At 46.1% G+C, this 27,044-nt stretch overlaps 1 pseudogene; it reads left to right on the plus strand.

Moving 5' to 3' along the window:
* Positions 1–12,422: 12,422 nt before the first annotated feature.
* On the plus strand, positions 12,423–20,712 carry LOC119431693 (uncharacterized; annotated as a pseudogene).
* Positions 20,713–27,044: the final 6,332 nt, after the last annotated feature.

A 27,044-nucleotide genomic window follows, 5' to 3' on the forward strand; every position in this document is an offset into this window, starting at 1 on the left:
CCGCAGGGGCAGGGGAGGCACTCCGCCCCCCCCCCCACTTATGAAAGCGGCCACTTTCGGCTGCATCGGTTAAATTGCCGTTGATTTAACAGTGACACGTCAAGGCGTCGTGTCTGTGCTTCTTAATGTTAACCCAAAGAGAACCTTAGGGCCGGATGGTATCCCAAATGGTTTTCTGCGTCGGTACGTGGAGCATATATCTCACTGTATGACATATTTCTTCAATTTGTCAATTGCAACAGGTGGAATTCCGGACAACAGGTGGAATTCTGGCGTTTAGCATGCGTTACTCCGATTCACAAAAAAGGTGACCGTTTGTCAGTAACTATCAGCCCATATCTATTACAAGCACATGTTGTAAGTTGCTTGAACACGTGATGCCAAAGTACGTTAACGATTTTCTTGAAAGTCGGAATGCGTTATCACTCCACCAACATGGCTTAGAAAGAACATGTCTACAGTTACAAAAATTGTATCGAGAGTAGACTAGTTTGCTCATGTCCTTGATATGGCTGGTCAGTTGGACGCCTTGTTCGTAGAATTTTCGAAGGCGTTCGATAACGCGGGAAGGTAATAAACAAGTTGGAATGTCTGGGTATTCCTTTAAAGGGATACGGACACAAAACTTGGCGGGTGGTTTTTTGCGTCGGAACAAAAGTTGAACTGTTGAAAATGACGAATACAACAAGCTGCTTTGAAAAAAAGAACGAGAAACATCTTATTTTTCGATTTTCTGTTGCACCTTGCCTCCAAGCGGCCGCCGGCCGAAGCTTAAATTTTACATCATCACCCCACCGGGGCGCGCACGTGGCCAAGGTCGGCCACAGCCGTGGCAGTGTTTCCGGGGGTGTCGGTCCCTTGCAGCGTTTGTTTAACCCCTTTCGACGATCTTCGCACGTGGTCCGTCCGAAACATTATTCCCGTCGGCGCTCCACGCAGGTGGTGCGTCTTACATGCGCCTTCCCGCGGTCGTCGCTCGGTATTGACGTGTTCGTCGCTGCGGAAGGAAATGCCCAGACATAGCTGTTATACCAGCATTGTCGGTCGTGACACGCCGTCACACACGTTACCCAGAGACGAGAATGTGGCGTGAACTTTGGATACATGCCTGTTAGTCATCACGCACAGCCTGGAGACCTCTAAAAATGACTTCATTTGCGCGGACCACTTCGTCGACGATGATTATGTGGCCAGCCCGGCTGTGCTGAAAAGCCGCTCAATGGCAATGCTTGCCTGACGCGGTGCCATCGGTCTTCTCACGAAAACGCAAGCCAGAAATGATCATCGGCGCGTTCGAAAAGAGGAGGCGAAAAGATGTACTTGCAGCCTTCTTGAGCAGTGTGAGGGCGAGGCTGGGCACGAAGGCAGTAATGTCTTTAAAAATGTTGGCAAAGCATAGTAAAACAATGCAAGGCTAGCGAGCGCGACTTACGAGATCTGACACACACACAGCTCTACTTCTCCACACAAAAAAAAAATAAAATAAAAAAAAAACTGGGCAGAACGACAGACAGGTGCTGCCATATGTCGGCATAAACTACTATTCAGTCATCCACGCAGTGCTGAAAAAATTTAATTATGGGGTTTTACGTGCCAAAACCACGATCTGATTATGAGGCACGCGGTAGTGGGGGAGTCCGGAAATTTGGACCACCTGGAATTCTTTAATATGCACCTTAATTAAAGTACACGGGTGTTTTCACATTTCGCCCCCATCGAAATGCGGCCGCCGTGGCACGCAGTGCTGAAGTACACCGCAGCTGCCTCGCCTGCGTGCGCTCTTGAAAAAGCAAGTTTACAGGGGAAATGACAAACAATTCTTGCACAAGTGTCTGGTGCAAAGCGAAATCGTCGCGGTACGGTTCGCGAAAAGCTGACCGGCACTTCCACGGCAGCCTGCTCTCCTTCGTCGCTTGACGCGGAAGGCTCGTAACCGTAAGGGGTAATATTTATTGCAAAGGTAGAATGGTCCTCGTCTTCAGACATGTTCTCATCGCTGGTAGAGGCACCAGAACTCGAATCCATGCTCGCTATGGCGGCGTCGGCGCGCTTCGAATGACCGCGCCGGCCAGCTGGCTATCCGACGAGTGAGTCGTGACGTCACGCCTTCCAACTCCCGCGGGTCGGGCGGCGAGGCAGCGCGCTCACAAAAACGCCAAAAATAAAGCCATCGGCTCAAAAATGAGCTAAGTGACTACTTTTCGATATAATCACACACGGAGGATTCATTTTCAGCATTTTCGTACAATTTTCAGATTTCATGTCCGTATCCCTTTAAGAATTATTCAATGGACTGGTGCTTACCTTCAGGAGAGGCGTCAATTTGTACTTGTTTTGAATCACTCTTCAGAACTCTTGCATGTTACTTCTGTAGTGCCTCAGAGAAGTGTTGTGGGACCGTTATTCTTCTTGATTTATATAAATGATTTGAGAGACTTGACTCATGGTGGTGTCTGTATTCGACTGTTCGCGGATGACTGTGTGTTTTTTAAGGAAATCAGTAATCCAAACGATCCCGCAATTGTACAAGAAAACCTACTTTGCGCGGTAATCGTACGAGAAAAAACACTTGGCACGTTTGCATATATAATCAACCAGCGTGACACACAGGAAGTAGCTAAATGCAAGTATATCGGTATCACTTTAAATAACAAACTTACCTGGTCATCACATAGATCGGCTCTTTGTACTTAGGTGCTAAGAGAATTCGTCATCTTCATCATGAGCCTCTTTTATGTGCACTGCAGCGCGAGGGCCTCACCCTGTGATCTCCAATTGCCCGTCTCACGCTAGCTGCAAAAATTATGGCTTCTCAAAAGGAAACCTAAAATTGCACCTCCTAACGTTAAACTTCTGGCATATAGAACTTGAGTTAGGGCTATGATCGAATATGTTTTCATATTATGGAACCCCCCTAACGAAAATGCTATTCGAGAGCTAGAGCATGCGCAAAGAAAAGCAGTGCGCTTCATGTTCAATACGTACAAGATGACTGACTCACGTTCCTTGCTAATGCAGCAACATAACGTGCCATCTTTGCAACCCCGCAAAAAAGTCAACAGGCTGGCTTTTCTTCAAAGCTGTCTTGTAGGAAATGTAAATGTAATTATACCAAATTGCATCCGTCCCCACTGAACGAGGAAAACTAGACACAGCCATAGCAGGACACTTGCTCAATTATCGCAAGTACGAACTCGTATAAATACAGCTTTTTTTCTTCAAGCAGTGTCGGATTTGAATGGTCTACCATCCGCTGTTTTTTATTGAAATCATTTTGTAAGCGATTTAGAACGCCTGTATGATGATTGTAAATAGTGTCCCATGTCTTTAATTCTCTATCTCTATCTGTTGTTTATTTCCGGTATGATTGTTACTTGCTTGTTACGAATCTGTTTATTACTTTTATGCCACCCCCACATGGTCCACACGGTGGTCTGCAGTATTTAGAAATAAGTACAAATATAAATAAATAGGTAAATAAATAAAAAAATATATGACGTTGAACTGCCACGCCTATCCAGTGCCCCAACCTAGCAGTGGACGCGGCCCCGGTGAAGGTGGCTGAGGCATTCCTATGATTGCGGTCGTTCAGCCAGGTGCCAGGCCTGTTTTCTGTCGTCCACTGTGTTTATTTCGTTGTTGCCATCACTATTGAAAGCGGGAGACTATTGTAAGTGAGCGGTAAAGAAAATGTGAATAAGTTTACTTTCATTGAAAAGGCATGCGCTTTTTAATTGATTAGGGAAGTAATAAGTTTCATAGTTAGAGAATATTCAGAATAGTTGGCAGGTCTTGGCGGTGGCAGTACTGTGAATGCGGCAGGGGGCTTGATGCTCCGGAGATCACAATGAGCATGGTGGTCACTCCATGCGGAGTGGTTGTAAACTTGGTGCATGCCATACATACCGATACAAGCCTCTTTGTGAACTAAGAAAAAAAAAGAGCGCTGGCTTCCCATGGTAAGCTCCTCATAACGGGACCGAGTTTCTAACATACATGTAGCCACGACGCAAACATTGGGATGGGAACGGGGCGCTTGATATAATGTCTATGCGGTGCTGACTTCGCGCGTTGCGATATGCACGAACACGGCGAAATTAATCGGCAGCATAAAATTTGTCACATTTGTTGGAAGCTGGGCCGCTTTTTTATGTCTCTATATAACAATATAGCGTTGGATATTGATCTCTCGCCAACGCGTGTGCTTTCTTTAGCCGACTGCTTGTGTGTTGGTTGAATTTTGATAACGGTTACATTCCGCTATCATTTACAAATTTTTTTCTCTTCCTAACGTGTTTCATTACGTAGGCCCTTTGTTGCGTATGCGCACTTATGAAAATTAGGACATGAATTAAATGAATGAATGAATCAACGGTGCATGAACACCTGTGTAGTTCGTGTATCTACAAAGCTCAATGGTGCCTTCCGGAAATGCTGTTTTCTAACATGCAGGCCCTGCTACAGTCATCGTCGGAGTTTCTGCACGAGGCGACTGGTGGTCGGGTTTTCATCAAGCAAGTGGTTATTCAGTTCCCGAAAACGTGGCCAGAGAGAATCACAGCTCGAAGCGTACCTAAATTTCGCTTCTCAAAGAGCGATGTTCGTGTTGAAGTTTTTAAAAGTGTTCATAAAGAACATTTCTTTAGTACAAAGCTACGGATGGGGTGTGGAAAACGCGGCGATTTCATTCGCGTTTCGCCCAACATCCTGACTACGCTCAACTCAACGAAGGAGGCCCTCAACGACGCAAGTAAGGGAATGATCATTTTTCAACAACTAAACCAACATAATAGAGACTAAGAATAATAATAATAGTAATAATAATAATCAATTCAATGGTAATGGTAGAGCCAATGAACTACGGAGCCTTCCATACTTATGCACGTAAAAAAATATTCGTGACAAAATGTACAGAGAAGACAAACGTCGGCCAAACAATGTGAGATAGGAAAACAGAAACAAATAGGGACACAAAAAACTAAGAGGTGGACGTAAAACCGATCTAACTAAAAAGTGAAATGATTATCTACGTATAATTAAGGAAAATAAATGAAATCGGAAATATGTCAATACAGGCAGAATAAATATTGCATGTTTTTTGGAGTCGAGCACTAATGCAACAAGGCCGCGCAGGGAACGCGGTACGCTGTTTGTTACTCATGATCAAGCCTCATTGGGCAGTGTTTTATGCCATGGAGCACCATATACAGAAACAGAAGGTCGGATTTAATACGCCTTGATGTTAGATGTGCGAGTTGAGGTATACTCGTATGTTATAGGGCTGAACTATGGTAACTAGAACGGCAAAAAAAGTGCTTGAATATAAATATCAACGCATTCTGAAAGCGTTCTCTGAGGTAAAAATTACATTTGTACGTCCCGACCCGCACAACAGAAGCATACTCTAGTAGTGGTAACCACACAGTAGAATACAATTTCAGAAAGACAACAGGGGAGTGGAAGTCATGCGATATACGAGAACGCGAAGATATACGAGAACGCCATGAGCGCGAAGGGCACGCTGTTTCACATACTTAGGTTGTGACGAGAAGCACAGCGTTTTCTCTAGGTGAACAGCAAGATCTTCCATTTCATCGACACTGGGCAATGGCCCACCACAAGATGTGTATGAAAATCCCGCATGGTATGTTTTGCGCGTATAATCTAGTACCGTATTTTCGGAAGCCTTCAAAAGTAGCTCTTTGTCTCTGCACCAGTTTGAAAGCGAAAAAAAAGTCTTTTTGGGGGTGAATACAGTCGTGAATGCTGCTGACAGTTTTAACTGGATAGCACATAGAAGGGATGAACAGTGTTCAATTGCTGAGTCGTTTATCAATAGTAGAGTTATGAATAGTAGTAGTAGTAGTAGTAGTTTATGAGTCGTTTATGAATAGTAGGAAGAGATGAGGGCCAAGAAAGGATCGTTGAGAAACTCCGCTAGTGACTTTTTAGCTAAGAGGGCTCTGTTCAATAATACCAACAAAGCACGAGCTGTCACTTAGGTAATTAGATAACAGGGCAGTAATGGGAGAAAGTACGTCAATTTACATAAGCTTTGTATTGATGGGCTCATTGGGAGTCTACATCAAATACTTTTGTCAGGTCAAAGGAAAGAGCGTTGAATAGGCCCTTCTATGTATCACACTGGAAGCTGGGTTAAAAATGTTGCCGAGTTTATAGTTGTGGAACGCCCTGTAGCAAAGCCATGCTGTTCACTTATAAAATGTTCTTAGCACTAAAGATTCAAACACTTTTTGACGCAGCACACAGGATAGATATAGGCTGGTGGTTACTTACTGAATTTTGTACGAGCACTACCCGTGCCACCTAGGAAGAGTAAGGAAGCGTACTAGGCTTTAGGGAACTGTTAAAGATGCGTGTGAGAAAACAGGCAAGTATGCTTCAGTACGTCTTAAGCAGCGCACGAGGAATAGCATTAGCGCAACGAGAACGGGATGGTACCCCTATTGCAAAGCCCAGTATCCAGTACCCAGTGAATTGCCATGCCTGATTATGGGCCCAGTGTCGCGCGCTGGATGCTAGGACGCTGGCAAGGCGCGGCATACTGGGGGGGGGGGGGGGGGGCGGGTACTGGTGCGAAATGCAGCTGTAGAGTGAGAAATGCGTGGTGCATGGCTACCTTATATATTTTTTCAAATACGCAAACGAACAGAGAGCGCTGTAATGCAACAAAAAAAGAAGAAAAAAAGGGGAAAAAAACCTGCGACCCACCGATCCCAATCCCAGTATCCTACTACTACGCCACGCCGATTCGGGATTACCGATTCATCATTTGCAATGTCAACAAGCAGACACAGTTGCAGTTTTGCACAGACGTCTCGTACAGACGTCTCGCACAGACATGGTAGATGCGCTATCGCCCCGGTAGTAGTAGGTAAGTGGTTCTTGAGGGAAAGGGAAAGGTTGGCGCTATCTTCTGCAGCCCTTGAGGGAGCACGGCTCAGCGCCAGTCGCCCCGCATCTAAACCTTACGCCTGTATCAGAAGGAGGAGGAGGAGGAACAACTTTATTAAAAGCACCAGTCAAATGTAATAAGCCCGCACATATAAAACAGATCAAACAAGCGTCATGTCGCAATTCCTAACTTCTTTATTCTCTTCCTCAATCACCCTGCTCCCCCCGATGTTCTCAGACTTCTTCTCATTCGGTACGCTTCACTCACCCCACCTTTTTTATTCATCCCTCCTGGGATGGTATTTAAACACATTTGCTATGGAAGCCGATTCTTCATTTTCGTTAGCGCCGATATACCAGACAGTTTTTAAGTTGCCTTGCTGACTTGCAGTTTTCACGACACGATACGGTCCTTTATAGACAGATCCAGTATTTGATAGTCCCTTTCTCACGAGAACCAAGTCTCCTACCTCCAGCGCTGGTAACGTTGTGTTTTGCTTCTTGTCGAAGTTTCTTTTCATTCTTTCACGGTATTTCGCTTGGCTGTCTTCTGTCCTTCTTTCTGTAAACTGTACCATCTTTTCGACTCCCAAGGATACATCAGCGGGAAGATAAGTTGGTTTTGCAGTAGCAACAAAGAGTGGTGTACATCCTAGACCAGTTGTGTGCGAACGGTTATGATGAGATACTGCTGCTTCAAGGCAGCACTTCCATGCTCCCGGGAAACTTGGGTACATATTGATGTATTGCTTCAGGTCCCGAATAGTTCGTTCCGCCAATCCATTAGCTGCTGGATGGTACGGGGTAGTGAATTTCAGTGTTACTCCTCGTCGTTCTGCCCATTCCTGCAATTTATGGCTTCGGAAGGCTGGACCATTATCCGATACCAAAACTTTGACGTTGTCAAACATTTTGCGGTTGAGCATGAGATCACGCTGTTGGCGTGCTCTCTTCCTGGCTTCGCTGCTACAATCCTTGTGCACTCAGCCACGCGCACAAGGAACGCTTGCGTTTTCTTCACACCTTCCGACTTCTTACGGAGTTCGGCGAAGTCTAGGTGGACAACTTCGAATGCTGTCCCTGAATATTTCGGCAATGTCATTTGTTGAGTTGGTTGTTTGAATTTCACCTTATTCAGTTGACATTCGTGACAGGATTGCACATACATCTTCGCGTCTCGTTTCATGTGGGGCCATGTAAATCTCTTCGTGAGCTTCATGTAGGTCCTCCAAAATCCATCGTGTCCACCTGAATGAGGGCTATTATGGTAGAGATCCTATATTTGCGGCACAAATATGGGAGGCACTGTAATTTTCCCCGTCACTGTAGGTTGTAGGGCTTCAGTTCCTTCCCAAAGTTTAGCGGCGTTTATTGCTTCTTGGTGTAATAAAACAGGCGTGACCGCCATCCTCGACATAGCATCAGCGTCTTTCACCGAAGCTCCCGGGCGATGACTGGCTTCAAAGTCAAACTGCTGCAGCTCGTTCACCAAGTGTGCGATTTTTCCTTAAGTTCCGCCAACTTCAAAAGGTGTGTCAGTGCTTGGTGATCAGTATAAAGCTTTAATTTTGATCCTTATAAGTAGGAGCGGAAGTACCGAATGGCCTTTAGGACAGCGAGGGCTTCTTTCTCAGTTGTTGTGTAGTTTACTTCCGTCTTGGTGAAAGTGTAACTGTAGTAACCCACCACGCGAAGCTGCTGATTGGCTGCCCGGGTGGAGTCTCGTTGATACAGAACCGCTCCCGCTCCATAATGCGACGCCTCTGTATTTAGTTCAAATGGAAGCGAAAAGTCCGGAAGGCAAAGTACAGGGTCTCAATAAATTAGCTGTACCAGCTCTTCGTATGCATAATCGCATTCTCTTGTCCATTGAAAAGGTACATCTTTTTGCGTCAACCTTGTCAAGCACCGTGTCTTCATAGCGTAGTCCCGAATAAATGCTCTGAAATGGCCGGCTTGTCTCAAAAAGACGCGAAGTGAATGCACGTCAGAAGGCTTCACAAGTTTAGCGATGTGCGCCACGGACTCTTCTTTGGTATTTTTAGTGGTGCCATCCAATACTCGACCCAAAAAGGTAACTTTGTTTTTAAAGAACTCGCTCTTGAAGTTTACCTTGAGCATGGCTTCGGACAAAGCAGTGAGAACATGCAAAAGGTGTTCTTCATCTTGCTGCTCACTCTTAGAGTATACAATGATGTCGTCCACATATAGATTGCAGAAGCGACCAATAAAAGAGTTCAGAACTGTATTCATTATCTTCTGAAACCAACTGGGCGAGTTTTTCCAACCAAACGGCAGACGATTATATTCATAAATGTTAAATGGAGTCACAAAGTTTGTGTATTGCTTGGTTTCTTCTTGAAGTGTCATTTGCCAGAAGCCTTTGCACAGATCTATCCTGGAAAACCAGGTGCAGCCGCCTGTTTCGTCAATCATGCTGTCTATCCGAGGCATTGGAAATGGGATCAAATGCGTTTGGTTGTTGATCGCTCTGTAGTCAGTGCACAGCCTGAGGCTACCGTCTTCTTTTGGGGCAATGGTGATTGGCGATGCAAATGGCGATACAGAGGGACGGATGATACCAGCATCTAACATCTTTTGAAGCTCCTCTTTTAGCCATGTCCTCTTTTCTCTCGATAGGTTGTATGGCTTTTTCCGGACTATAGTAGTGTCGTGTAATTTAAAAGGGACATCAAACTTGGGGGTACCAGTAGGATAGCCTCCCAAGCAGAACAATTCCGGGTAGAGTTTTGAATACTTTCTCCATTTTTCGGCCTGCGAATTCGGTTTGCATCAGTCAAAGGTTTGGAATTCTCTTCATGAGGGCTCACAGACACAGTGTCGTCCCAATGAATGTTTAGCCTCAACGCTTTCATGTCCGGGCGAGAGAGAAGGAAGTCGTATTCGACACCTTCTATCACCAAGGCAAGAACCTCCGCGTACTGCGACTGATATTTTAGCTTTAAGCTTATCTATTCGCAGTGTTCCTTTTCACAACCATCATACCCTCGTACAAGGACTGATCTGCCAGTGAATATGTCTTCTGCATTTGCTCTGCTTCACCTGAGTATTGATATTGAAGCTCCACTGTCGACAAGAGCTTGCAGGTTCTGTCCGTTCACTTCAAGGTGTATGTGAAGTAAACTTGAAGAAATTAGTAGGATGGTCTCGTTTAGTTTCGGTTGAACACACTGAGGCTTTTGTGGCATTTGTTTCTCTTTCAACAGGGCTGGTGACTGCAAGGCGTCACCAGGTCGTGAGTCGGTGGCTCTAAGTCTAATATTTGCACTGTCTTTAAGTTGTGGCGACCTTGTATCCGAGTTGCTCGACTGAGTATCTGACTGGCGGGGAACATCTGGCCGCGTCTTGCAGCTCCTCTCAGACCAGCAGTGAGGGAATACTTGTAGCAGCTCTAGTAGAGCTTCGAGAGTTTCCGGCCCTTTTATTTGTGCATGCCGTTGCAAATCTCTCGGGAGACCGTGAATTACAAGTGCTAAGACTGATCTTAATGGCAACTCTGGTTCAGCAAGTCGAAGCAGTCGCTGCTTCTCAAGGAAGTAGTCAAGTGGTGAACCAGACCTAAAACGGTAGAACAGCGCCTGGTCCCATCGCTGTACGCTATTTGTTTTGAATGTAGACTGGAAGCTCTCTTTCCACATGCACCAAGCTTCGCAAACATGCTCTAAGAACCGCAACTATGCCACTTTTTTTGCTACACCACTGAGAAATTGTCGCATGTTTAAGACTCGGTCTTGGTCAGGTTCCAGCGCAATCCGTTGTATTCCGCTGCGGCCTCATAAAAAGTCATCCACCCTTCTGGGTTATCCGAAGACCCGTCAAAAGTTTCAGGCTGTAAAATTTCAATTGGGTGGTTTCTTTTGTGGCGTAAAGCAGACAGCAGAGTTTCCGTCATGGCATTCTGTTGCAAAAACTGTTACTGTTGTGTCGTTATGGCCCGAAGAATTGTTGATATCTTGTCACATGATGCTGCACGACCGAATGGTCGTCCAAGTACAAGCTGGTTAAACAAGGTCACTGGGATATTCACCTTCGTCGAACCTCGTTTAACAAGCTCTTCGGGCGACATAGAAGCTCAATCCAGAACAACATCCAGGAGTTCACCCGTTGTTGTGTCCAAAGAGAGGTCGACCGGGGAATCATCCTGGACTTAGTAGCCTCTGAATACCACACAGTCGTTGTACTTCTCCACGAAAAAAGTCACCCACATCTTCGTTCACTTGTCGGCTGCGCCAAAATATGTAATAAGCCCGCACATATAAAACAGATCAAACAAGCGTCATGTCGCCATTTGTAACTTCTTTATCCTCTTCCTCAATCCCCCTGCTCCCCCCGATGTTCTCAGACTTCTTCTTCTCATTCGGTATGCTTCATCAATGAACGCCGGGAGAGAAATCCTTCTCCCCCGTCGCCGCTAGCCGTCGGCCGGAATACCTTCAGATACAGCAGCAGGAAGGGCTTGACCGATGATTTCCTGCTGGACGTTGTGTGTGGTCTGGGTTGCGGAGCAAAGCCTCCCAGGATTCTAGAGTGCGCGAGCTATCATGCTTAGACGGATATGTCCACACCATGTGAACCAGATTTGCTGCCTCATCACAGAATTTGCACTTTGAACCGAATACTCTTGGATGCCACTTGCTGTAGAGTACGGGGTTTGGAAAAACCCCCGTCGGTAATTTCCTCCACATAACCTCATCTTTCTTACTGAGTGTTCTGTCCGCTGCCGGGTAAATTTGTCGATTTAGTCTGTAGTGTACTTTGATTTCCTGGTATGCGCGCATATCCCCTGTTCTGTTTATAGTTTCGGTGACTTGGGAGGTTCCGAGGGTCGAACGGTAATTAAGACCTCGGGCGACCGAATGAGCCTCCTCGTTCCCTCTAAGTCCCTGGTGAGCTGGTACCCAAACGAGCAGAACAAGCTGTCTGGTTGGGTCCCCCGTCCTTGTTTAATATACGGATGGCAGTCTCCGTCACCCTCCCCGATTCGTAATTTCTCACAGCGTTTTTGGAGTCGCTCATGACCACCTTTGCCCCCCTTTGGCTGACGGCCAAGGTTATGGCCACTTCCTCAGCTTCAACCGTCTCAACGCCACTGACTGTGCAGCACGCCATTGGTGTTCCATCTTCTCTAAACGGCACGGCCGCATAAGCCGCTTTGCTGTCATATTCTGCAGCGTCCGTATATACGACGTCCTGTCGACCAGTATACCTAGTTTGTAATGCCTGTGCCCTGTCTTTACGTCTGCCGTCGTGAAAGGCAGGGTTCATGTTTCTGGGTAGCGGAGGTATTTTTATTTTGTCCCTGATCTGTCTGGGGATGTTTCTTGAGCGCACTTGCTCATGTTTGGGCTCGTAGCCTCTGCCCTGTCTTTACGTCTGCCGTCGTGAAAGGCAGGTGTAGCAACGGAACCTATCTGGCTGCCATCGCCGCTTATCACGACAAAGCTAGTCACACGTGGGCACAAGCAGTGCTCACTTCCCCCTCTCCCCTCCTGGCTATAAAAGCCCGATTATACGATCAATAAACGCTTCTTTTCTTATGCTTGCACGGGACTCGTCTCATTCGGGGATCGGAGCGCGCGTTGGGTGGGACCTTACGATGTAACAGTGGCGACGAAGGCGGAAAAAACCCTCGGAATCAAGAACGAGCCAGACAACGGAGACCAAGCAGCGGCTGCGGAAAGAATTGTTCCAATGGCGCATCAACAGCGACCGGATTATGACGACGAAAGGGACAACTGGAAAGCATACATCATCAAAGCAGAGGCTTACTTCGAAGCGACGGGTATCAGCGACCAGGCCAAGAAGAGGGCATTTGTTATCGCGGCGCTGAACACAAGAACCGTGCAAGTGCTCGCAGGAAGGGTGGAACCAAGGAAGCCCAACGCGCTCACCTATGACGAAGTAGTCAAAACACTGGATGATTACTTCGACCCAAGCGCCACGAAACTACGGAAAGTTTCCGGTTTTTCAACCGCTCTCAAAAGGAAGGTGAGCCTGTTCACGAATTTATTCTGGAACTACGACGCATTGCCGACAATTGTAATTTTGGCGCAATGCTCGATCGAATGCTTCGAGACCGTATTGTATGCGGTGTACGGTCCAGCGCGTTGCAGAAGCCATTGCTGGCAAAGGAAAATTTAACACTGCAGGAAGCGGAAACCATGGCGCTCGCAGCAGAAGCGGCGGAAAAAGGGGCGGAGAAAATAAGCTCAGAGCTAACAGTGCTTAACGTTGATGCGCGACAGAGAACGGGGAATGAGCAATGCTTGTGGTTGGTTGAGGGCACGGTGCTACCGCTGCGGTAAGCTAGGGCATATTGCTAAGAAGTGCTTGAGCGACGCCCACGGTCTAAGGCCTAGGTCAAGCAGGCGAGCACCTGGGGACGTACGCGGTCGAGCTCTTGCAGTAAATGCTGACTCAAATGACGAATACTTTGATGTTGCTACGCATTTGTGGACACTAAGCTCGGCACGTATTGCTCAGTTGGAACCGCCTATCAAACGCACTTTCACTTGGGGTGGTGTGGACGTGTCAATGCACATAGATACTGGCTCCCCAGTGTGTGTCGTACCAAGGCAAATTTTCGAGAAACACCGACAACAATGGCCAACTCCGAAGCCCACAAACATCAAGCTATCATGCTACCTCGGAAAAATTCCAGTGATGGGGGAATTGCGTGTGCCGGTGTCGTATAATGGCGTATCCTTTGACTGTCCCTTGATCATCCTAGACTGTACAGGTCCCAGTCTATGCGGACGTGACTTGATCGCCCAGATTTCAAAGTCAGGAATGTCAATCTTCAACCTGAGGGCCCACCGGACACCCATTCGGGAACAGCTACGTCTGCTGTAGAGGACATCCTCGCCGAGTTTCAAGACGTGTTCCAGCCAGAAGTCGGAGTGATTGATGGGCCCCCGGCGCGCCTACTGCTAAAGGAGGGAGCCACACCAAAATTTTGTAAGGCTCGTTCTCTGCCGTTCGCTCTACGCGATAAGGTAGCGCAAGAATTGGACAGGCTTGTGTCACAAGGAGTGCTGTCACGCGTCACACACTCGGAGTGGGCTACGCCTATTGTGCTGGTTTTGAAAAAGGATGGCACCGTAAGAATTTGCGGTGATTTTAAAGTCACTTTAAACCAATGCTGCGAGTTGGAGCAATACCCCTTGCCTCTGATCGATATGTTCGCTAACCTGAACGGAGGCAAGTATTTCAGCACCCTCGACTTACGTGATGCGTATAATCAAATTCTCTTGGATGAAGACTCGCGGAAGCTTTGCGTTATCAACACGCACCGCGGGCTATTTGCGTACAACAGATAGCCGTTTGGTATTGCTTCGGCACCAGCTATCTTCCAGCGGAAAATTGACTGTTTTGCAGGGCTTATCATGTGTTCATGCTTATCAGGATGATGTTTTGGTATCGGAAAAAGATGAAGGTGGCCAGGATTTACGACTCGTGCTGCAACGATTCAGAGAGCGTGGAGTAAAACTGCGGCTTGACAAATGCAAGTTCCGTGAACAGTCTGTCACGTATCTAGGGCACAGACACTTTGGCAGCAGCAGCGGATCTGCACACAGCCTACTAAACCACTGTCTACTGTCTTTCAGCTCATGTCGTCGGTGCATTGCCTCGTGTCACGGGAGGACGGTGGTCAGCGCGGAAGTCACTGGTGACTCGCTTGTAAAACGTCGACGCACCGCCCTGTATCATATTAGGGCAGGACTGTGATCATCCCGGTGGTGTTTTTTTTTTTCGTGCTGACCCGCTGTGAGCGCCACCTAGATTACTATTTGGCTCGGAGCAACGTCGGGTGTACTGGTCCACACTTTGGCAGCAACCGCGGATCTGTACACAGCCTACTAAACCACTGTCTACTGTCTTTCAGGTCAGTGCTGTTACTGTTTCTTTCCTCAGTGTTTTTTGTTGCTTTCTGCTGCTGCTGCCGAGGTGTTTGGTCATGTCGCCAGCCGAAATGGAAAAACATTTCAAAGAGCTGAAACAAGAATTTCGTGATATGCGCACTGCCCTCGAGAGAGAGCTGCGCAAGGAAATACGTGACATGAAATCAAGTCTTGACTTTTTTAATAAGAAGTTCGAAGAAATGTCGCTCCAGTGTTCGCAGCTTGCAAAAGAAAATGGTGAGCTAAAGGTTCAGAATGACGTTCTCAAAGCTGAATGCTATCAACTAAAGAAGCTGGTTCTAAACAATGAACGTAGAACTACCGCCCTAGAGCAGTATTCGCGAAACCGAAATATTGAGGTAAAAAACGTTCCTGTTGTGGAAGGTGAACAGTTGACCAAGGTCGTTCAGAAGATTGGTGAAGCTGTCGGCGAGTCCGTGAGGGAAGATGACATTGAAATTTGCCATCGAGTGACTACAAAAGATGGCTCTTGCCCACATATTGTTGTACAATTCAACAGCCGGTCAAAGCGTGACGCAGTATTAGAGAAGGCGAAGAAGACGCGTTTAACGACAGCCAATATTGGTTACCCAGGAAATACTTTCCTCTATGTAAATGAGCACCTATGCCCGCAGTTAAAAAAGCTACTTGGACAAACTGTTGCGCGCAGGAAGGAAGTCGAATGGAGATTTGCCTGGTCGAAGGGCGGCAAAATTTTTGCGCGAAAGGATGAGAAGTCGCGAGTGCTTCAGATAACAAGTGAAAGCGATCTAGAAAAGATCGTCTAAACTCGTTTCTTGAGTTCCATCTAAAAAAAATCAATATGGCTGCCCATTTTCTAACGCCATACGAGTTGAGTCTATCGCTGTCCGGAAAGGAACGCCACATGTCCTTCCTTCATATAAAGGCACAATCAGCCAGAAACAAGGCAGACGAGATAACGATACTGCTCGAATCGTTTAAATTCTCTTTTGACGTCATCATGGTTACCGAAACCTGGTATCGCCACGAGTCTGAAGTTCTTCGCATACCTAGTTATGCTACTTATTTCTTGAACCGGGGTGATACGATGGGTGGCGGGGTTATGCTTTTAGTAAATGATCTGTTTTCGTGTGAAATAGTTGAGCCTTTTTCTATGATTACTGACGATTACAAGGTGTTGACGGTGAAATGTAGTTCGGAAATTTTTTCTCTGATATACCGCCCTCCTAAATGCAACGTCTCTACCTTCCTTATGTTTTTGGACACCCTCCTGTCGTGGGCCAATGAAAATAATTACCACCTTACTATCGTTGGAGATCTAAGTATTGACATGCTAACTTCCAGCCCCCAGTGTCTTGAACTTTCAGATATCTTGGAATCTAACGCATTTACAAATGTTATAAAAGAGCCTACTCGATTCCATGCTCAATCCTCCACGCTTATTGACGTCATAATAACAAATAACATAAGTGCGCCTATTGGTGCTGGTGTCCTTAAAACACATATTAGTGACCATCTACCTGTATACGCAATTTTAAGCCAAAAGAAACTTAAATTAAAGGATGCAAAGCCACCGCCTCCAAAATTCCGGTACATATGCCCAAACACTATTGATATGTTCACTGCGTGTATATCCAGGATAAAATGGGACGCCGTTTTTCCGTGAAACCGATGCAGACACAGCGTATAATGTTTTCATTGAAACTTTCATAGAAACCTATAACAAGTGCTTTCCAGTCAAAACAAAAAAGCTGCCACGCAAGGCAAGGAAACCTTGGATTACTTCAGAGTGCCTTAAAGTTATAAAATTAAAAAATGCACTTTACGAGCGCTTTGTGAAGTCTAGGGACAAGGAAGACTTTGAGACATTTAGAAAACACAGAAATATTACAAATTCTCTCATAAGAAAAAGCAAACTTGATTATTTCAGTAATCTCTTTGACCCTGAAAAAAACAAAACATCTGAAGCCGTCTGGAAAAAGTTAAATATGTTGCTTAATCCAAGCTCCGACAGCAACACATACCCGATTAAACTTACCGTGGACAACCAGATCCTCACTGGGTATGACCTTTCCGAAGCCTTTAACAAATTCTTTACCTCCATTGCAGATAGCTCACATGACAAAAATTTCGCCCGGTACATGGGCACGCAAATAAGAGAAAGTGCATTTCTGTTTCCGGTAACTACAGAGGAGGTTACGGCTCACTTCATATCCCTAAAGAACAGCAGGTGTTGTGATGCTGACGGCCTGGAAATTCGGCCAATTAAACATGTTATTCATAGTGTATCCTCTGTCTTAGAATATATCATTAATTTAATGTTTACATTAGGCACTTTTCCTAGGCGTCTTCAGATATCCAAAGTTTCTATTATTTTCAAGGGTGGAGACAAAAATAGCATATCAAACTATAGACCCATTTCTATACTGCCAGTTTTTCGAAAGTAATTGAAAAACTAATACATGAACGATAGTTTCATTCTTAACCAAGCACCACATTATGACGCCTTTCCAGTTTGGTTTCACAAAGCAGCGTTCAACCGAAACTGCTCTACTAACGCAAAAAGAAATCATACTAGATGCATTCGAAAAGGAAACATATACACTTGGAATATTCGTTGACTTTTCAAAAGCCTTCGATAGAATTAATCACATTACACTAATTAAAAAACTAGACCACTATGGTTTCCGGGGTAACTTCTTAAATGTCATAAAATCATATTTGAAATACCGACAGCAAAAAGTTGAAATAAATGGCTACGCGTCTAATTTTAAAGAGTTGTCAAATGGCGTCCCCCAAGGTAGTATTCTGGGTCCGCTACTTTTCAATATTTATGTAAATGATTTGGTGAACACAGATAATAGTACAACGTTCATTATTTATGCAGATGATACAAGCTTGTTTTTTAGGGACTGCGATTTGCATAAACTTGTGCACAAAGCAAACGATGTCTTGCAATCACTGAACGCATGGAGTATAAGGAATTCGTTAATTATAAACACTTCTAAAACAAAATCGGTGCTCTTTCGTCCCAAAAACAAGCCCATAAACTGCGATTTGACACTAACGATTGGCCCGGAACCAATTAAAATTGAACTTATAGTGAAAACCCTGGTGGTGGTTTTTCACGAAAATATGTTATGGAACAATCACGCTGATCTTGTTCACTCTAAACTTTCTCGTGTCGTAGGTGTCCTATCACGTCTTCGCTTTATCTTGCCGCAAAGGATCAAACTTCTACTATATAATTCTCTATTCGTATCTACACTAACTTATTGCTATCTGGTATGGGGCACCACAACGGAAAAGAACTTAGGCAGAATATATAGGCTACAGAAAAAAGCTGTACGCATAATTACAGGTGCTCCACACGATGCACAGTCTAAACCCATATTTGAAGCCCTTAATTTACTACCAATGCCTGACATTTACAATTCGAATTTACTTAAGAGATATCGTACTTGCAGAAGAAACCATGATTCTTTTCTCGTAGACTTAGCGCATATAACACCATGCACCTGCCCGTATAGCACGCGAGCCTCTGATGATGGGAGAATCCCTTACACACGTACAAACTATGGTCGCCAAATGATGAAATATTTACTGCCACAAACACTAAACAGGTTTTCCACTAAAAATGAATGATACCATTTCTTTTTCTACAAACATCTTTTTTTTTGTGCATTTCAGAACAAAAGCGATAAAAAAACTCAGACATGTTTACCACTGTGTTATAAGTACTTATGATTTCTTGCTGCTGTTTGCTATGTGCTAAATGGTGTGAAAGCCCTTGTCAAGCCTTGATGGCTTTTTGCTTTCAACCCACAGTATCACTGTTGTGACTGTTGTACTGTCTCATCTGATGCTGAAATAAACTGATTTGATTTGATTTGAAGAAGGTCTTCACCCGATGGAAAAAAATGTGGAAGCAATCTTAGAGGCTGCAGAACCACGGAATGTCGGCGAATTGTGTTCGTTTTTGTTCATGCTCACATACTATTCCAAGTTTCTACCTAACATGTCGTCTCTGCTCGCACCACTGTACCAGTTGCTCGAGAAACACTCGCGGTGGAAGTGGGAAAACGTCCAGAAAGCAGCGTTTCTAACGGCAAAGCGCAGTCTGCGGGAGGCAGGAGTGCTCGTACACTTCGATCCTAAGAAACCACTGAAACTAGAATGTGATGCGTCACCGCATGGTATTGGAGCCGTATTGTTTCACACTGATGGGAGTGTCAACAGACCCATCGGGTTTCGTTCCCGAACGCTGACCAAAGCCGAGCGAAATTATTCGCAGCTGGAGCGAGAGGCCCTTGCTCTCGTGTTTGGTGTATCTAAATTTCGGGACTATCTTGCAGGCCACGAGTTCACCTTGGTCACCGACCACCAGCCGCTCCTGGGCCTCCTGAAGTCTGACAGGCCTACACCACCACTGGCTGCTGCTCGTATCCAGCGGTGGGCGTTGTATCTCGGAGGATTCCGCTACAGGCTACAATACTGTCCTGGCAAGCTGCTCATCAATTCAGATGCCCTGAGCCGCTTGCCCCAAGAGACGAACGATTCGGAGGCCGGAGGTGAGCCTGCTGATTATCTCCTAGCGTTGGAAACCTTCTCAGACGGGACTATTTCACTGACGGAGTTAAAACGACAAACGGAAATCGACCACATCTTATCAAAAGTCGTAAGATATGTACTGCAGGGTTGGTCTGCAAGTAAGGCTGTGGAAGCGGACGTGAAAGGATTTTCTGACCGGAGATTGGAGCTGTCCGTAGCACATGATTTATTGTACTGGAGTCGGAGAGTTGTGATTCCAGAAAAACTGCGCGCACGAGTGTTGGAACACTTGCATGAAACGCATCAGGGTTCCTCGGCCATGAAGGCAGTCGCCAGGTCCTCTTTTTGGTGGCCGGGTCTCGATAGCGATATCGAACGGCTATCCGCTTCCTGTAAAAGATGCATTCAAAACCTGCCTATGCCGGCAGCCGCACCAGCAAAGAACTGGCCTAAGACAGAGGAGAGCTGGGAAAGAGTACACGCTGACTTTGCTGGGCCGGTAGCGGGTAGAATGATCCTCGTGCTTGTAGACGCCCACAGCAAGTGGATAGAGGCTGTTCCCATGAAGAGAGCAAGCACCTCTGCTACTGTGAACTGCTTGAGGAATATATTCTGTCGATTCGCTATTCCCCGTACCACCGTAACAGATAATGGCACACAATTCACCAGCGAGGAGTTCGCGACATTCACGAAGCGGAATAATGTAACTCACGTGCGCACGCCTGTGTACCACCCGCAATCAAACGGTTTAGCGGAAAGGGCTGTTCGCACCATCAAAGACGGCCTCAGAAAGATGGGCAACGGCAGCATAGGGGATAACCTGGATTGTCTTCTTTTTAATTACAGACGGACTCCCCTCAGTTCTGGAAAATGCCCTTCTGAACTTCTCTTAGCCTACCGCATCCGTTCCCGCTTGGACGCATTATCCCCCCCCCCCCCAATTCATGCAGGATATATAAAAACGGACGAGTGGGCGGTGCCAGCGGACGTCGCCGTTCATGTCCGTAATTACGGGCAGGGAGATAAGTGGACTATGGGAAGAACCGCATCCGTATCCCGCACCCGAATGGTCACCATTGATACACCTGAGGGACCCGTACGGCGGCACGTTGACCAGGTGCGCTCGGCCCAGTCAAGCCCGGGGCAGTGTGAACCTATTCCCGAAAACAAGGAAGAGACAGAACCATCCACGAAGCAGGTAGTGTCCCCAGCACGACCATCTGTCCAGGGGCCGACGCAAGACACTCCACCTGCAGATGCTGGCGAAGTACCGCTACGTCGTTCAAAGCGACAGCGGAAACCACCACAGCGTCTCTACAATCTTAAGGGAAGAGAAATGTAGCAACGGAACCTATCTGGCTTGCCATCGCCGCTTATCACGACAAAGCTAGTCACACGTGGGCACAAGCAGTGCTCACTTCCCCCTCTCCCCTCCTGGCTATAAAAGCCCGATTCTACGATCAATAAACGCTTCTTTTCTTATGCTTGCACGGGACTCGTCTCATTCGGGGATGGGAGCGCGCGTTGGGTGGGACCTTACGATGTAACAGCAGGGTTCATGTTTCTGGGTAGCGGAGGTATTTTTATCTTGTCCCTAATCTGTCTGGGGATGTCTCTTGAGCGCACTTGCTCATGTTTGGGCTCGTAGCCCAATTTCTCTAAAGTTTTCTTCCCCGTTTTAGATCCAAGTAGCCTTTGATGCTGCACGGTAACGGCAGCCTCAATCAGTTCCTCGAGAGTGTTCGATACCCCTAGCCTCATAAGTTTGTCGGTGGACGTGTTCTGGGGGAGTCCGAGCGCGACCTTGACACTTTGCCTAATAAAGATTTCGAGTTTGTCCCGTTCTGCACCACTGAGGTTGAGGTCGGGTGCCACGTACACTATCCTACTGATTACGAAGGCTTGCGCTAGCCTCAGGAGATTCGCCTCCTTCATCCCAGCGTGCCTGCTCACTATTCGTCTGATGAGACGACACGTCTGATTTGAACTGGCGTCTAACCTAGCAAGCGTTTCATAATTCTTCCGGTTTGCCTGAATCCTCAGCCCAAGGACGCGGATACTGTTGACCGCAGGGATCTCTGCGCCGTTGATGTACATACAGGTGGATGCCAGCCTCGCGCTTTTGGTGAAGCTGTCGTTTTCCGGGGGGCATTAGGAACAGTACTTCCGACTTTTCGGCCGAACATCTAAGTCCTTAGGGTTTCAGGTACTCCTCGATGATGTCAATTGCAATTTGCAGGGAACTTTCTATTTGCCCATTACTGCCCTTTTTTATCCATAATGTTAAGTCATCCGCGTATATGGTGTGGTTTAGATTCTCAATTTCCTCCAACTCTTCAGGGAGTTTCAACATCGCAATGTTGAAGAGGGTAGATGATAAAACCGAGCCCTGCGGCGTCCCCACGTTACCCAGTTCCATGTTCTCTATAGATTCTTCCCCTATCTTGAGAGTGCCTTTCCTGTTGGTAAGAAAGTCCTTGATGTAATGGTACACTTTCTTCCCGACATTGAGTGAGTTCAAATTCTCCAAGATAGACACGTGCCTCACGTTGTCAAATGCCTTTGCCACATCTAACCCCACGATCACTTTCGTGTCTCGCGTTTGCTTGTCTATAATTTCATCGTTGAGCTGCAGCATCACGTCGCATGCCGACAGCTTTGGTCGAAAACCGATCATGGTCCATTTTCCTTCATGTACCTATTGAGCCGCGTCTGAACGACGTGCTCCATGAGCTTACCCAGGCAGGAGGTGAGCGATATAGGCCTGAGGTTCTCGAAGCCCAGTTTTTTTACTCGACTTGGGAATGAAAATGAGGTCGGCGAGTTTTCACTCCTGCGGTAGCGTCCCTTCTCCCAGCACTCCTGCATGTACGTTGCGAGGTTGGCGATTGAGCTGTCGTCTAAGTTACGGAGCATTTTGTTGCTTACTCTGTCTGGACCTGCCGCTGACTTAGTCCTTAGCCGATTAATCTCTGCTCTGACCTCAGCCACGGAGATCGGGGCGTCTAACTCCGAATTCTCTCCCCCTCCGTAGGCCGGGAAGGGTTCAAGTCCGGCGGGATTGATGTACCTCTTTCTAACTTCTTCTAAGAGTTCTTTCTTAGTGCCATCAATTTAATGCGCTATTGTTCCCAGCTGTTGTGTGGACGCTGACTTTGTGCTATCCGGATCTAAGAGGTGGCGAAGAAGTCGCCACGTTCCCGCGGTACTCATATTCCTCTCCATCTGATCGCAGACGTTCCCCCAATTTTGCTTCGTGAGTGTGATTGCGTGATCTTCAATTTCCTTGTTTAAAGCCGCTATCTGTTTCCTGATATTTCGAGCCCATCTCTTCTGTCGAAGTCGGTCCTCAAGCCCTTTCTTTTTCCTCCAGAGATTAACTAATCTCCTGTCTAGCGCTTTGTTGTCCCCCTCAATTTCCACCGCTTCGGTGGCTTCTTTCAGAGTGCTCACTACGCCATCGCTCCCCTCCGCAATATCAGAGATGGGAGCCGGGTCGTCCCTGAGTGCCCTGAAAAAGTCCCAATTTACGGCCTTACCCTCCGTTTCCGGGGGGTTGCCGGGCCTCGTTCTACCACCACTTCTATGATTTTGTGATCGCTGCCCAAGTCCTCCTTTGTATTGCACCACATGGCTCTAGTGCCGCTCCCCGTCAAAGTGAGGTCGGGTGTCATGTGACACGCGACACTAGTTCCCTTCCTCGTAGGCTGCATCGGGTCGGTTCTTAAATCCAGATTATGAGTTTGTGTGTCGTCCCACAATTTCCTGCCCTTGATCGAAGTCAGCTTATATCCCCATGCCGTGTGGTGAGCATTAAAGTTCCCCAAGATCAACAGCGGTTTGTTCTTAATCATACGTCGCGTCGTCACGAACAGATCCCCGATGTCGCATTTTCTTTGTCTGGGAGAGCTGTAGACATTTAATACAAACGAAAAAGTTATTGGCCGTATCGCATAGTCTGCCTGGATGTGCTGCAACACTTATTTGATTTTTTGATTGGTATATGAACTCCGAAAAAAGCCTTAAATGAACTGCCGACCCGGACGCTGTACTGGCCCCTGCTGCCGATTTTGGCAGCCGTTCCTTGTTCGTCGCGCAAGGGTAATGCAACAGTTCCATAGCTCGACAATGCATTTCAATCGACACGTATGTGTAGTCATATATCTCCTTCAGATAAGCGGTCGTTTAATGCGACTGGTAGCCTTCGGTAACAGCCCATATAGGTATGCTTATAACGCGTCATATCGGCGCTCATCGCTTGTTGTGCTGACAATGTAGACACGAATGAATGGTCTGGTTGAACACACCGATGGGAAAGCTGAACTACAGTGATTTATCATTGTTAGACTTATTGATTCCTCAGCCCAGACGGGCCGATAGAGTGCAGACGGACTCAGCGGGTACGGTAGGCCTAACCATCGGTGGAAGTGAACGATCTCGGCGCGGGCACCTGATGAATGCGAAAATGATTGTATTTGAGCTTCACAACTTTTAACTATCATTTTTGGTACACTAGGGAAAGTGTAAGCGAACGAATCGCCTCAGCTTTGTTGTCGGCGCAATAATACCAATCAGCGGCAGGCTTCCTCAGGTCCGTTCGAACGCGTCTGAACGGCTGCTGGGTTTCGTGTCGAATGCACAACACTGCGACAACTGGCTGTCATCACTTGCGTACAAACTACTGGAAAACGAGGCGCTATTTGCGTTTGCGTAATTTCGTTCACGAATACAGCTATCCGCACAGTCAAAGGAGAAATGTACAAAGCGAAAGTGATCTCAAGTGTCGCTTAATTATGCATGGGCTAGCATCACGCACCATATTCCAAGCTGCAACACCGCCGGCACGAAATAGACATTTATGATCCCAACTTATAGTGCTATATTTAGGACAGGAGTCTGTTTTTTGGACAGGAGATGCCCATAAAATTGTATCAAGCATTTAATATTCAACAGCGCCCATACTCCGGCAGTGCGGCACAAACGAAACCAGCGCAGTCTCCAGTACGAGCCAGCGAACTCCAGCGACAACCAACGCGTGTACAGCACACACCAGTGCGCCCCAGCGTCGTAGCAGCGAAACCAGCGTCTCGTCCAGTGTGACCCAGCTCTTATCCAGCGATCACATGTCGCAGCGACTCCCAGTGTGCGCCAGCGTTCCCAGTGCCACCCAGTGTCAAAAAACACGCTGGTTTCACACTGGAAGGCACTGGAAGACGCTGGTTTTTGCAATAGGGGCTTAAGGCGCTTCATACACTTGAAAACAATATCTTGATTGAATTATAGCGTACACACCGTACCAGACTGAGAAGGAAGGCTCCTTATGGTAGAAGCATCTTTCACGCAAAATACGGAATAGAAATCTTCTGCGAAGACATCGGTGGCGTAGTTTCACTAACAAGGCATACATTATCAGTATTCTTTATAGAGCACACGCAGCTCCCTAAGTATTTCGAATTACTTGTAATGCTCCCTTTAATACGTTCAATGTTATCCTAGTGATCATTGCTAAAATAAAATAATGAGATTCAATCAATCAATTGATCATTTGTTTAGCATGTCCAGACAAAACCACAAGGACGTGACGGATGCATACAAAAAAGAGGACAATAAAATCTAGCGGGAAATATTAGCTGCTAAATAAAGGCCAGAACAAATAAAAACAATTGTGAAAAGAAGCGTCTACTTAAATAAGGCGCCTGCTAAATACTATATAAAAAGAGGAGAAATTCAGCTGAACCATGTGCGAAACTATGACACAACGCAAAGCTAGTTGTATTAATAATCAATCAATCATCAAACAATTCAATCAATCAATCATTTAAGTACCCTTCCCAGTAACAAACCAAATGTCCTAGTGCTGGCGGCACACGCATAAAAAATAAAACAAAAATAAAAAGGACTGCAGGGCATTAAATGTACAACAACAATGATTAAGAGCAATTTTGAAAAGAAGAGTGTACATACACTTAAGCACAAGGTAAATAGAAAGGAGCAGAAGGTCAGTTAAACAATGTGTGAAACTATGGCACAACAACGCAAAGCTTGAAAAAGAACCATGACAGCGGCTTATAAGAAATATAGAGATCAGAAAACAAGGCCTATTAAGACTCAGTATTCAATAGATGCTTGAGCGTTGGAGATGACAGGCAGGAACATGGAGATTCGCTGGTGAGCTTCAGCGATACAGAAAACATGATACAACTCATGACTTCGGGGCAGGTGACGATACCGTGAAGGAATTTGAACAGAAAGAGGAGGTGCGTTTGATTTTGTCGGCAGCGAAGTAAGCGTAATCCAACAGTGCTACAACAAGGTCCAATGTCCATGTTAGCAAGCAAAGTGTGAATGGTGTATGCTTAGACATGATTTTTTTACCCGGTCTATAATGCCACTGTTCGATCTAGAAATGTCATTCCAGATGATTGACGCGTATTCGAGTTGAGGAAACAGACAATTCTGTAGAAATTGTGGAACCGTGTAGGAGAATTGAATGACATCAATAGTCTCCAAGTAGAGTCGGCCAAGCCCATATAGCATGGAAACGCGGTTAGTGTGATCAGAAAAGTGTAAGGTTGTATCTAAAAGTACGCCGAGATCGTTCATCTCACAGACCTTATACAATGGTACAAAATCTCCAGAATAAGAAAAAAAAGGCTTGTTATTTTGCTTGTTGATCTCGTGACCTTGGTCTTTGCAGCATTCAAAGGGACGTTTAATATCTTTTCACCATTTAGAAAAAGTAAGCAGGTCAGTCTGCATGACGTGACGCTCACAGACAGTGTGCCTTTAAAAAAATATTAACGTTATCGACAAATAAAGGGGAAAAAGATTTGCGAATGGCGGAAAGAACATTATTAACAAAACGAAAAAAAAGTTTGGTCCTAATACCCATCTTTACGGGACGCCACTAGTTGCCATGCGAAATGACGACGTTTAGTCACTTGCGTTATCATAACATGATATATCAAGAAGACAACTGCAGAATAGATTGACTATTACCACGTTAACACCTAACTTCGTAAGCTTCATCCGAAGCAGTGGGTGGCAGTGGGTGACCTCAGCAACCTCAAAAGCTTGCTGAGGTCACAGAAAATTGTGTCAACTTGTCCCCTTTGAACTGCCGGCGTGGAGTTCTGTGTTATGATACTTGCGAGATTTGTGACAGTGCAGCTGCCGTAAACAATTATATGTCGATTCGGAATCAGCATAGATTTCTTGTGAAGAACTACTTGTTGTGAAACACAAGCTCATGAATCTTAGACGGGCCACAGATAAGAGAAATTGGAGGATAATTAGAGACGTCGGTTTTAAAGCCAGATTTAAATATAGGAAAAACACGAGCAGTTTTTTTACATGTGCAGGAAAGGGGAAATGTTCAAAGACTTCTTAAATATAGGTGTCAATACAGGGCAAATATGCTGTGGTAACCTCTTAAAATGACCGAGCAAATGCCGTCTGGACCGTAGGGTGGGAAAGGCTTTAAGCGTCATTCGCTGCACAGCTTTTCATCAAACAACACAGCACTAGATGTAGGAAACGTCATGTGCTGCTTACTGCCACCGGCGTTGAAACCTGAAGCTGTATGAAAATGGGCAGTGCAAGATTCCGCGACTGCTTGTACTTCCACTCAGCTATACTTGGGCAGGCGTAAACACTCCACGTCGACTAGAGCGC

This window comes from Dermacentor silvarum, chromosome 10 (assembly GCF_013339745.2).
Source record: "Dermacentor silvarum isolate Dsil-2018 chromosome 10, BIME_Dsil_1.4, whole genome shotgun sequence".
Lineage (NCBI taxonomy): Eukaryota > Metazoa > Arthropoda > Arachnida > Ixodida > Ixodidae > Dermacentor > Dermacentor silvarum.